This window comes from Protopterus annectens, chromosome 11.part0 (assembly GCF_019279795.1).
Source record: "Protopterus annectens isolate FY-2018-M chromosome 11.part0, PAN1.0, whole genome shotgun sequence".
In the NCBI taxonomy this organism is placed as follows: domain Eukaryota; kingdom Metazoa; phylum Chordata; order Ceratodontiformes; family Protopteridae; genus Protopterus; species Protopterus annectens.
The window spans coordinates 36,601,433-36,615,835 of record NC_056745.1 but is presented as its reverse complement, the minus strand read 5'-3'; positions in this window follow the sequence as shown (position 1 = coordinate 36,615,835).

Below are 14,403 nucleotides of genomic sequence, written 5' to 3'. Positions count from 1 at the left end.
TTCTTTGTTATTGCAACTCCTTTCTTAGCTTCTTTGTTAGCCAACCAGTATTTCTTCCTAGCCTGGTTGGTCTTCCAGAAAAACTTTACTTCAGCAGGTTGGAGCTTCAACCAATTTATTTCATCTGGCTGAATCTTCACCTGTTTTTTGAAAGCTCTACAGCAGAAGCAAGTGCACCATCCTGTCCTTGCATTTCCTGACTCAAGACAATATAGCCATCCACTACTGGGAAGGAAAAAAAATCAGCTTTCAGGATGTATAAATCACATTTATTAATCCAAACATTCTGGTACCTCGGCAATTCGCCTTCAGTGGAACAATTTCAATTACATCACATCCATCATATATAGCATCATCTTCCAATTAATCAATTAACCATCAAGTATGTTTTCTTAAAGCTCAAACACACAATAAATACTTCAAAATTTTAAACTAATACATTAAACAAATTCAGTACAACTAAAACTCACAAATAAACCATGCTGAAAACACATTATTTATACATATACTCTAATTTCAATATTATGCTCTATACTACCAATATATTGATTCATCATTAATTCATTAAATATACAATATTAAATATATATAAAGCACAACAATAGTTACTAGCAACATTATAAATATTATAAATATAATATAATACAATATTATATTATTCTGGCCTACGGTATTGTTAAATAAATATAAAAAGAAAAACAATTAATGATAAACTATCAGCCTATTCCAGCATCCAAATTCATCCCTCTAGGATGTATAGTGTGATAGTTAAAAATCATCTTATGTTCCAACCTATTCAATTCAGTCTTAAAATTCCCTCCTAATGAGTGTGGTCTAGCCAGAACACTAAAGTTGAATCCATCAATTTCACAGTTATGTGTAGTGGCAAAATGAAAAGCCACTGGGCTGTCCATATTTTTTCTCCTAATATCCCCCAAATGTTCTAGAATGCGAACCTTTACTTTTCTAGTTGTTTGTCCTATATACCACATAGGTTCTATACAATTACAACCCAAGATGTACACTACCCCAGAAGATGTACAATCAAATTTTTCAAAAGCTACATATTTTCTACCATTTATTTTCTTTCCATGCATATTATTAACCTTCTCACAGATGGAACAATGTCCACATCTAAACATTCCAACATTCCCATCAGAAGAACATATCAATTTCTTATTAAGTAGTTCCTTTAAAATTTTATATCTACTGTATGAAAAAATAACCCTTTTAGGAAATAAATATCCGATGGAAACATTATCACTAATCACATGCCATAGCTGTTTGAAAATTTTCTCTATAATTTTTGAAAATTCTGAATACTTAGAAATGAAGAACATTTGTTCTACATCATCACTAGCCTTGCCTGAATATACGGTCCTACAAGCCCCTACATTTTTCTTTTTCTTTATTAATTTATCATAAATCTTATGAAGGGAATCTTCAGAATAACCTCTAGACAACAATCTATCAAATACTTCACCTAACACTTCTTTCCACAAAGTATGGTCAGATGTGTTCCTACAAATTCTCTTAAATTCACTTTCAGGCAAGGCCTTAATGAGATGAGGTGGATGCATGCTACTTGCATGCAAAAAATTATTAATTTTTGAAGGGCTTATACTGAATCATGCTATCTCTTCCAACATAAAATTCAACATCCAAAAATGGCATTTTACTCTTTGAAATTTCAAAACTAAATTTTAAACCATGCCAATTTTCCTCTAATTTATTCATAAAAATTTTAAACAAGGAGGTTTCACCCTTACAAACGAAAATCAAATCATCAATATAACGTTTATAAAAAAACACATTATTAACAAAAAAAGTAGTTTGAAACATAAATTCCTTCTCAAATTCACCCATATAAATTATAGCATAAGAGGGAGCAAAAGCTGCTCCCATTGCTGTTCCCTTTACCTGAAGATAAAAACCTTTCTTCCAAGTGAAATAATTATGAGTCAAACTATATTCTAACAACGAAAGCAGATAACCTGTTCTAGGCCCTTCACCCATCATCTTTTGCATAGCCAATAAGCCCCATCTTTTATCAATATTGGTATATAGTGAACAAACGTCTGCTGTGACCAAATAGTAATCCTCTTTCCATTCCATTTGGCATAAAGCCTTACATATTTCTTCAGTATTTTTCACATGTGAAACCACCTTGGGTAAATATTTTTTAAAATGAAAATCCAAAAATGTATTTACCTTTTCAACAAAAGATCCTATGCCTGATATAATCGGCCTTCCTGGTGGATTAGTTACACTTTTGTGAATTTTTGGTATAATATAAATGTACGGATGTCGTGAATCTATGTTTGTTAACTTCCTAACATCATTACTGTTAAAAAATCCCAGCCTTTCACCTCTTTCCAATAAATCATTCAATTCATCTTTATAAGGTTGTAAAGGATTTCCATCTAATTTAACATAAGATTCCTCTGCTAAAATAGCTTCAACAATCCCTTCATACTTCACAGTGTCCATTACCACCCAGTTTCCACCCTTGTCCACTTGTTTCACAGTTATCTTATCTAACCTTGTTCTAAAATCCTGTAACGCCTGCCATTCATTTTTATTAAGATTAAACATTTTCTTTTCTTTACAAAATATTTTATATGACTTTTCAATACAGGAAATCAAAACTTGTTCAAAAGAAGCAATAACCATAGAACACTTAGGAGGAGAGAAAGTACTATTACTAGGAAGGTTAGGTAAATCTAAATGCCCATATCCTTCCCCATAAGAATAGGCTGAACTATTGACATTAAACATACTGTTATCATCTACACTGATAGCGTGTGCATAATTTTCATCATAAACATCATCATGAAAAAAAGAACTTTCATCATAGTCATAAATACTCATGTTTAACAGATCATCTTCCAAAACATGTTCAGATGTAATCACATCTGAGAGAGATTTACGATTAGAAAAGTGTACCCTCAGGTACAATTTGCGAATAAATCTTTTAACATCACAAATAATATCAGCCAGGCAGGGAATTCTCGTAGGTACAAACTTAGTGCCCTTAATTAAAACTTCATTCATCTCCCTGCTGATATCAGTCGTTGAAAGATTCAGTACAGACAAACCTTCACAAAAATTATTGCCAACAGTTTCATTTAAACTGCTATCATGTCTCACAGTATGTCCCAAATATTCTAAGTCCCAGTCAATGTCATTAACATCATTGCTGTCCGTATTGCACTCAATCACAGTCTTCGTATTTACTACACAAACAATTTGATTGCAATGCCATCTTGCGATGACACCACTAGGACTTACTTGTAGTTTTTTTGAGACAAAGCAGTCGAAGCAGTGGCTAATGAGGAACCAGCCTTCTTTTGATTCCTTTTCGATCGTGTCTGCACATACGCGCCTGATTTCTTCACACTCTGATCCCCTTTACAGCTATCCGAACCTTCGCCCGAACACTCCACCACAATATCTTCAAACGATATGCTTTTACAGCTTCCACTTGTCTCGTTGGAAGAGTATGATGAACCATTATCACTTCCGATGATCCGTCTTCTTAAATTCCGACGAAAACGGCGCCCTTTGATCAGCCAATCAAATATCTCATTTTTTTCATAATCTTTGATGTCCCGCTTTAATTTGGACTTCTTCCGCTCCATGACCTCTCCTTCAAGTTTAGCAATTTTATCATTTATTCTTTTAAAATTGCTTTGAAAAATGTTATCAGAGGTTTTACTGATTAGTTCTTGTAATTCAGTAATTTTTTTATGCAAACTCTCAATCACTCTATTGTTTTTCTTAATTAATATCTTTAACCAACTCAACGTGCAATCTTGCGCTGCCTGTCTCCATTCCAGTAACAAATCCTTCTCATGCTCACCAAAACCACCTGCCGGCAATTTGTCTATTCTCAACCGTTAAGGCGAAATGCTGAGATTTACATACTTCTCAAGTAGTTTTGTGTCATAAAATACTGTCACTTCTTTAGACATAGCATGTTCTAATTGAACAAATTCTTCAGCAAACAAGTTGTTATTGTCCGTAGCCGATAAATCCGACATTGCTAGTTTGCGTTCCCTTTCCTTAAGTAATTCAGCAAACAGTAAATTCTCACCAGCGATATTTCCTTCCATATTAAACTTCATGAAAAAAACACCAACACACCACTTCTTCAAATCCAAAAAAACATCCACTACTGGGAAGGAAAAAATCAGCTTTCAGGATGTATAAATCACATTTATTAATCCAAACGTTCTGGTACCTCGGCAATACATACTTGATGGTTAATTGATTAATTGGAAGATGATGCTATATATGATGGATGTGATGTAATTGAAATTGTTCCACTGAAGGCGAATTGCCGAGGTACCAGAACGTTTGGATTAATAAATGTGATTTATACATCCTGAAAGCTGATTTTTTTCCTTCCCAGTAGTGGATGGTTTTTTGGATTTGAAGAAGTGGTGTGTTGGTGTTTTTTTCATCAAGGCAAAAAAGGCCTACAGTATTCCAAGTCAAAGCCCTTTCCATAAAAACAGGGGTATGCTTTTATAGACTCCAATTTATAGTAATCATATTTTATACAGCTATATATAAATAATATTTTTATTAATTCATGCTGGATCTTTAGAAAAGCTTTTATTTGCAGTCTGATTTGAGATGTTTGACCTATGAGATTATTAGTTTCCCAAGTGTAAAATTCTAAGTTACATATCTATACATCATCAGTTTAAACTGTTACCACAAAATGTTGCTGCCAGTTATGTCTTCCCTATACTTGGTGCAAATTCTTTATAACGATCTGTAATCCTATCTTCTTGTCACACAAAAAAGGGGGAATGAAGCTTTAAAATACTTCAGCTTGAAGTCACCACCATCAAGACCCGACATTTTCAAGATGCATACTTTTACACTTGTCAGAATAACCATCTCAAAATGTGGCCAAGTTTCTTCAGCATGACATCCAGGGTATAAGGAGATGAAGAGTTTCAGTCTCAAGGCTTAAGAAGAAACACAGTCTTGGTCTACGGAAAGTCAAAGACTGCCATTACACATTACTGCAGAATCAGGAAATAGCAGGAAAATGGACCTTAAACTCAGTAAAGTCTAGAAAGGACCGCAACATATAGTCTGCTTTCCAAAGAAGAGGGGGGCATGGTGTTGGAATAACTCCAATTCCTTTTTTGTATTTTTTCTTAATTTATGCTAAAACTAGTTAAATAAACTATATACAATGCTTGCAGTCATAAACAAATCAAATAAATCACAGATGACAATATATAAGAACTGAATTTCATTACAGTTATTAGATGATGATCAATTATATTTATCCAATAATAATTGTAATTTGGACCAGTACTTAATGTTATTTATCTTTTAACCATTTGATCTTAGGGTAATTGTGTGAGTTTCCTTCTGAAATATACTGGTGGCTAATCTAATAAAATTATAAAAGTTTGATGGTGATTTATTTTCCATTCCATAGTAATTGCCTTCCTAGCTAATAATGCCCAAAGTAGAGGGTATTGTGAAGAGATTATGCAAACAGGAACTGCAACATTTGTTAAAATCAATGTTTCAGCTGACAAACCTCTATCAGACTACAATGCTCCAAAGAAAGACTGAATATCTTCCCAATACTTAACACGTTTTCACATTTTAAGAAAATAAAACCAATCAGCCTTCACAACTTTTCTACATCTCCAGCATGTAATTGCATTACATTTAAACATTTTTATTTTAAATGAAGAAATGTACACTCTATGCAGTTACCTCAAGCAGACCTTCCAAAAATTACTGGATGTTTATGCTCCTATAGATTTTAAGATTAGATCTTTACTGTTATTATTATCAATAGCATTCAGGTCCCAATGATTAATAAAATCCCAAAATGTATTGCTAATTTTACTATCCAATTCTAAAATTAATTTATACACTTCAGATAACGATGATTTAATATCTCCACCACTAATGATAAATACAGAAAAATACTCTAGTAATTTAGGATATATTCCTTTTTTTCTTCAAGTTTATTTCTTATATGAAATATATTAACATCCAGTTTTCATGTTCCAATTCAAATTTTTGTATAATTTTATAAGTAGATAATACATATACCCAAGTTAAAAAATTAAAGCAATAAATAAGATTATTTTGCTTAAAATGTAACATCTCACTAAAATTAATTAAAATTACAGAAAATTAAGAAAATGTTATTAAGCCTTTTATGGTATCAAACAAAACCCAGAACTGTATATGTAAGTAATGTCAGACCTTGGAATATACACTGTATTAGTTTTGCAATCATAGAAACAATGCTCTTGCATTTATTTTAGGTTAGATAAGTCTTATGATACTCAGTGGAAAGTAGTTTATACTCATATATGCAATAATTCTGATCTTAGACCTAATTCTTTGTCATTAGGTATTTTAAATGAACTTTTGTGGGTGATTACACACTATTCTAATGGTTCCCCAAATTGATTAACAAAATCAAATTGTGTTATATATTAAATATATTTTAGACATTTCATCTGTAGAAGCACTATCATTAAAAATGGTTCTTCACACTTTTTCCAAAAACAAATCCAATAGGATGTGTTGAAAGTAATGTTCATAGTAAGGAATTTCAACAATTCTGATTCTCCAGTCCCATAAATGCATCGCAAAAGAAAACACACACAGTGGTTGGGTGACGGGTCCTGTGGTATGCAAGCACCAGCACGGTAAAGAAACTGAATCTTATTAGACAACCTTGTTTCTTCTAAAAAAAGTCATCAAAATTTTCCCAAGTTTCATATTGCAATGAAAACAAAGAGGTTTGCAATTCCCCTTCAGTCTATGTGGATACATTTCTGGAAATATCTAGAAAGGTTGAGGATATTAGCTTTTCTAATGTGGCTCTTTCATATCTAATAAAGATGTTGCCAGACTTTTAGAGAATGTAAAAAGCCAACCAGATACCTTCAGGTGAGTACAAGGCAATGTTAAAACAGATACTGGGTAACTGGGTACTGTAGGGTATATCAGAGTGGTGTGCTAAACAGTGGAGTATTAATGGTTGAGTGGTAGATTTAGAAATCTTGCTGAAATCAAATGATGACATCTCTTCAAATGTAAACCTTATGTTTTAAGTGTGCCTTCATCTGTGTGAAGGCCACATAGGTGGACTAAGACGTAGAAGGTCCCAAAGACTGGCCCTGAATGGAAGCCACTGCAATTATTACCTCAAAAGAAGAGCATAAGGTAGTGATCAATGGATCATCTGCTACCTGGCCTGCTTGTGTTTGGTAGCGAATGCTCTGAACACTGTCTGGGGGGAATCTATCACCAGGTAAACAACCTCTGGAGCCAAAACTAAGTAAGCATGTTCCAGACAGACACTGTTGAACAGGCTGCACTGAGGTACCCACCACTGCTGATGACATGTAAACAGAGATGTATTGAGGACAGCAAATACACCTGGTGAAATCAACACTTTGATATGAAACTTCTCCGCAGAGGTACCAGCACTTGGATCACAGCCAACCATTTCAAATAACTAGCTGGAGAATAAACTTAGTAATGGCTGTGGCTAGGTGTGATGAATCCACACAGTCTACCAGATTTTGTTATGCCTCGAGCCACATATCACTGTGTATGTTTAATTATTGCTAGATTGATTATTGCTAGATCTGACATGCCACTACCTCACTATATGCTGCTAATATTGTAATAATACAATATGCTTAAGAGCAGGCCTTGCTCACTGATTACTGGTGTTACTGAACTTTTGTTAACCTATAAGTTGTTTATCAGCTTAAAAGATGTTTACCAGAATATGGGGATTTCAAGGAGAAACTATATCACAAGTTTGTGAGCTAACTGCTCTTTAAAAAAAGGGAAGTAAGGCATAAGACCAGACATTACAAGACGTGTTTACAACTTAGGAAATGATCTGTAATTTTCTAAAATATTCCATCAACTCATGATGAGCTTGTAATGTCATATTTTCTACAATATTCCATCAACTCATGATGAGCTTGTGATCAATATGTCATTAGTTGAACCTGTTGACCCTGTTGTTTGTTCAAGACTATAAAAAGCTCAAAGGCTAAAATGGAAATCATCATCATCTGGATTTGATCACAGTACCAGCCTGAACTGAGCCTAGAGCCATTTTGCCAGTGTCGGCCTTGCCTTGACTGAACAGATAGCTGCACTGGATAGGATTGAAGTCTCCCAGTGGCAAAGATGATTTTGTTTATGCAAATGCTTGTAAGTACATGATTTATTAGTCTTTTTTGTTTATCTAGTAAATTTTTATACAATAAATTGTTAAGTTTGAGCCTTGGTGTCTTGGGTCATTTGTAATCCTGTATTAACCTCAGACTTTAAAGTAATGGACTAGTTCATTTGGCACAGTGAGCAGGGTCTGAGGTTTACAGTGGAAATGTCACAACAACAACCAATATTTTTTCCTTTAAAACATATAGGCATAGGTAAGAAGGATGCTGTGTCAGGCACCCCAAATAAGTTGGGCGTTGGTACTATGATGCTAGCATTGTTGGGAAGTGGGATCCTCTTGCTAAGGTATTAAGTCAAGTTTCACCCCTTCCTTCCCCAAAACCTTTGCAAGAAAGACCTAAGGCAGACCCTGATAGTCTAGCTAGAGCTTTATCGGAGCTAAAATTGGATGATAAGGGGAAAAAGGAGAAGGAAGGGATGGGAGCAGCTGGATGGCTGTTCTTTGAGGCAATTCAGGAATTAGACAGAGATGTAGAGAAACTAAAAGAAAAAATACTAGAGTTAGAAGAGCAATGTAAAGAACACACGCATACACACAGATTGGATAGAGATGCCTTGGAGAAGGTAAATATGGCACTTGTTAAAGTAGGAGAGGAAGCTGAACACTGGAAATCTAATTCAGTGACTCTAGCTACTCGAATAATTCAACAGCGTAGACAACGAAATGGGAGAAAACTACACCATCCGCCCTCAAGGCCCCGGGTTCGTACTTTGCTGTGTAAGGCAGAGTTTGACACCGAAAAGTGGGAAGGTGATCTCCCCTCAACTGATGAGGGTGATAGTGATTTTGAAATAGTAAATTCCCCATTAGTGGAGGCACATCCAGTTATTGAGAAAAAGGGACAGTACACTGGGGGGCACCACAACATTGGGTTGAGGTGCCGAGTTATACCCAAGCTGAATTATTAAATGTAATCCAAATCTATAAGAAAAAGCCAGTGGAAACTGTTTTAGTGTGGTTTCTTCGGGTTTGGGATACAGGGGGAGAAGCACCATCTCTAAATGCTGAAAAGATGCACCAATGTGCATGTTTGGTGTTCCATCCACGTTTAAAGCAAATAGTAAATAATGTGAACCATGATAATCCCCAGGTGAATACACTGGTGGTGTGGTTAGCCTCAGCTTTCCTAGCTACTTGGCCTGCTGCTACAGCAGTTGCTGATAAACATAAGCCTTGGAAAACAATAGCAGAGGCAATACAACAGTTAAGAGAAATTGCTATGTTGGCTATCATTTATTCATTGGAATTAAGGAATGGGGCATTAGTGCTTCTGAAAGGACCAGATGCACAAATAATGACCAGCAATATGAGAAGTAAATTGATGAAAAATGCACCACAGTGGTGGAAAGGGCAGCTGATGGCTGCCCTGGCAGGCTGTGTAGGTCAGCAGATATGGGATGTAATAGCCACTCTAAATCAAATGGCAGAACTAGTGGAAAAAAAGAACAGAGAAGAGCTAGAAAGGCAAATGCAGAGAAGCCAAAAGATAAATCTGGTGAAAAAGCCACGAGATAGCAAATGTTTCTGGATCTATTAAGGTAGGGGGTAGAAGTTGCAGAAATAAATGGGACAGCTACTGAAGAATTATATAAAAAATGGAAGCAAAAACAAAAAGAGAAAGGCTCAAGTTCTGCAGGCAAAAAGCAAACCCCCACAAAAGGTCCAACTAGAAGTACCACTGAAGGGAAGGTAGGGTGGAATCAATTATATCCTGACATCCCTACTGATGAGGAGTTAGCACAGTGGCAAAAGGGAGAATTCAGTGATGAGAGAGATTGGGGAAAAAAGGAATGGAGAACCCCGGTTGAAAAAAAAGAGACAAATTGACTAGTGGGCAGGTCCCCAGTAGCTAGGGGTACAGTAAGAGCAATTACACCTGGGGACCAATGTCCTTACATACCCCTTACCATTTTTTGGAGGGAAGGGCTGCAACATGTGATGGCACTGGTAGACACAGGATCAGAAATAACCATTTGTGCAAGCAACCCCTGTAAATTTCGTGGACAAAATGTAGATTGATGGTTATGGAGGGCCAAAAACACTAGGTACCAAAACTAAGGTTAAGATAGCTTTAGGGGATGGTATTCCTATTTTCACTGAAGCAGTAATAGCTCCAGTACCTGAGCACATTTTAGGAATAGATGTGTTAAAGGGTAGAACTTTGGAAACCACTGTAGGGCCATTTAGGTTTGGAGTGTGGCATTGTTCAGTCAATGCAGTTAAGACTGTAGTCCGAGGCAATGCTAAGTGGGAACTGCTTTATATTCCCACACCTAAAACAATAGTAAACATCAAATAATATTGTATCCCAGGTGGGCACACTGAGATCACTGAGACGATCCAAGAACTGCTTCGGGTTGGCATACTTGAGCCAACAGTGAGTCCATTCAACAGTCTGGTATGGCCAGTAAAAAAACCTAATGGATCATGGCGGATGACTGTAGATTATCGAAGTCTGAACAAGGTGGCCCCACCCTTAGCAGCAGCTGTTCCAGACATCGTTATGATCGTGGAAAGTTTGTCCTTATCTGCTGGACCATATCATGCAGTTTTGGACTTAGCAAATGCCTTCTTCTCCATTCTGATAGCAAAAGAAAGCAGAGGCCAATTTGCTTTTACCTGGGGGGGTGGAGGCAGTATACCTTCCAAGTGTTACCACAGGGATATCTGCACAGCCCTACCCTGTGTCATGGACTAGTGGCTAGAGACCTAGTCAAGTTACAGCTGGACAAAGTGACTATTTTCCATTACATTGATGACATAATGATTACTGGAGAAAAATCTGATGTGGATATTGCACTAAAAACTGTAATTCAGCACCTTCATAACAGAGGGTGGGCTATAAATGAGAATAAAACACAACAAGGGACATCAGTAAAATTCCTTGGTATGATTTGGAATGGAGTGAAAAGGGAAATTCCTGCAGCAGTACTAGAGAGTATTCAGAAAATTGCAGTCCCAAAAACGAAACAGCAGGTGCAGGCCTTCTTGGGAGCAATGGGCTTTTGGAGAGCATTTGTACCTCACCTCAGACTGATTTTGTGACCCATTCACTATGTAACAAGGAAAAAATGTGGGATCCCAAGCAGCAAACGACTTTCAAAGAAGCAAAAAAGGCCCTACAGCAGAGTGTGGGGCTGGGCCCAGTTGATCCACAGCAACCTTTTATCCTTGAAGTAACAGTTGCCAATAATGTTATGTCTTGGGGGCTGTGGCCAAAGGATATAACTGGGAAAAAGAGACCCTTGGGATTTTGGTCCAAATCCCTGACTGGAGCACAGGTGAGATATACCCCCCTTGAGCAGCATGTGCTAGCAGTGTAAACAACATTGATTCATGTGGAAGGAATAACTAAACAACAAACAGTGACAGTTAAGATAGACTACCCAATCCAGGGGTGATTATGAGATAATAATTTAATGAAAACTCTAATAGCACAATCTTCGACTGCAAAATAAAAGTGGTATTTTCAGGAAAGGGCCAACATTGTGCCTGGAGTATCTCAAGTACAACAACAGTTGGCTGGACTGGTAATTTTGAATGATGCTGATGTGACAGAACAACAGCGACATGAGCTTCCAAAATCCCCAATCACTGAAGCATTACCATTTGATAATTCAGATGCAGAAAAACAGAAACATGCATGGTTTACTGATGGCTCTGCTAAAATTGGATCAAATGGTAGGACCTGGACTGCGGTGGCTTATTGCCCACAAACGGAAACTGTGTTATTTGATGAAGGTACTGCCGGTTCAAATAATCAGGCAGAATTACAAGCTGTTGCCCTGGTCATCGATAGTTTATCACCTGAGGATGAAGCGTACATCTATACTGACAGTTGGGCAGTTTTTAAGGGACTGACAACCTGGTTACCTGCCTGGCAACAACAGAATTGGAAGATCCATGGCAGACCTCTATGGGGAGGTACAGAAGATTGGCAACGGAATTGGGAAAATGCTCAACAATGCAAAATCAGTGTTGGACATGTAGATGCCCATGCATCACTTGTGACCAATAAAAGGAGGCATAACCAGCAGGTAGATAAGATGGTCATGGTATGTGTTGCTGAAGAGAAAGCCAAAAGTGCTAGCATGGCAAGATGGGCCCATGATCGGAGTGGGCACTTGGGAAGAAATGCAACAATATAATGGGCATGAAGGCACGGTATGCAGTTGAATAAGGAAATAACTACAGATGTTATAAAGCAGTGTGAAATCTGTCAAAGAAATAAACAAAAGCAACTGCAAGCAGAAGCATGTGGACACATTCACCGAGGCAGTCATCCAGCACAAATCTGGCAAATAGACTTTATTGGTCCTTTACCACTGGATCAAAATCAGCAATATTGCCTAACAATGGTGGACACTTATTCAGGATTATTAATGGTGTCCCCATGCAAAAAGGCAATGCAGCAAGCAGTGTTAAAAGGATTGAATAAATTGTGTATGACATATGGGATTCCCAGTGAAATCCAAAGTGATCAAGGCAGTCACTTTACCTGAGCAGAGGTTCAAAAATGGGCAAAGAAAAATGGAGTTCGATGGGTGCTGCATATCTCATATCATCCTCAAGCTGCTGGTTTGATTGAAAGGTATAATGGGCTCCTTAAAGAACAAATCCGAAAAAATACAAATGATGGAACGTTACGAGGCTGGGCAAAGGTATTAGAATTAGCTGTGAGCCAGCTGACTAATAGGCCTCGAACGCATCAAGGAACCCCTTTGCAAATGCATATAAATGACATTCAGTCCAGCTGTTGTATTTTAAAGCTAGAAAAGCTGAACCCAAATGCCATGTACCCTCTTCTGACATATGCTGATCGAACTCGGTTCTGGCTGTGTGCATTGACTGAACAAAGAGTGCCAGCACAAAATATAGTGTTAGTCGAGACAGGTTGGAGACTCCGCCTCCCAGAAAATTGGCACTGGGGGCAAAAAGGACTATTAGGGGAGAATTGGGAGCTTTTTACATTATGGGAGCCAGAACAAGAAGTGATAGTGAAGGCTATCAATTTAGATAACAAGACACAGATGATTCAAAAAGAACAACCTTTAGTTGAAATTTGTATGCATCAAGATGCTATTATTTTACTACAAGACTGAGATACTAAACCAAGCAAATGGCTGGGAATGAAAGTTATAGTGACCACACCCAATCAGCCAAATAAACATGGGACTGTGATTTGTGATGGACCTGGTGATATTTTAGTATTACTTGATTCTGCTAAACAACCATTGTACTTTCCTCTCCATAGATTATTGCCACTGTTTGGGAAGGCGCCAACCTTTTCCGACGACAACACTTAGATGGACCATATGACTGTCTTGATCCTATCCCTCTATTTGAAGAGATGTTGCAAATTTAACAGCTGACTGTGACTTTTATTGGAAATTTGGAGATGATCTATATGTGGTGACACCTAAACCTGCCTTAACTTGGAACATCACTCTGATGGAGAACATTACAACTGTATGTAGACTGAACTGTGATGGACATCCTGAAAAATGTGTTTCCAACCCTTTTGGAGGTTTATACCAAAGGCTAAATGAGTCGGGATTTCCATTAGCCAAGTCTCCATTAGATTCCTCCTGCATAGCTAAATTTCAAAGGGAAAATGACACCGCGAAAACCCTATCTCCGAGTTTGGAAATATATGCCATGGACAATAGTTCAACTGTATTTGATGGTTTGTGACATGTGGTAAGGTATAGAAGAGGATGTAAAACTGTACGTAGTGCTAGAGTTATACAACATATTAAAATGATAGTTAACATGTCAGCAGTTAATATTACTACTAGGTATCCACATTGTAAAATTGTACAATTATGGCCGGTTAATTCTTTGCATATCAAATACAGACATTACAAATATAAAAGAAATAAGCGTAATGTTACAGGTATTCTTGGTACTGCACTAGGTGCAGTCAGAACAGGGACTGGATTCCTAAACAGTGTAGACATAGATACCCTACGTAGCAAATTGAGCTGTTTGGGCACTGACCTAAATATGGCCTTTAAGCTACTAGCAGACCATGATCCCAAGCTGGGACAAAGAACTGTAGACAGTATTTTAACTCAAACTGTCTTGTGGAGGTGGATTAAACATACAAATACATATACAGAACAGATTTTAAA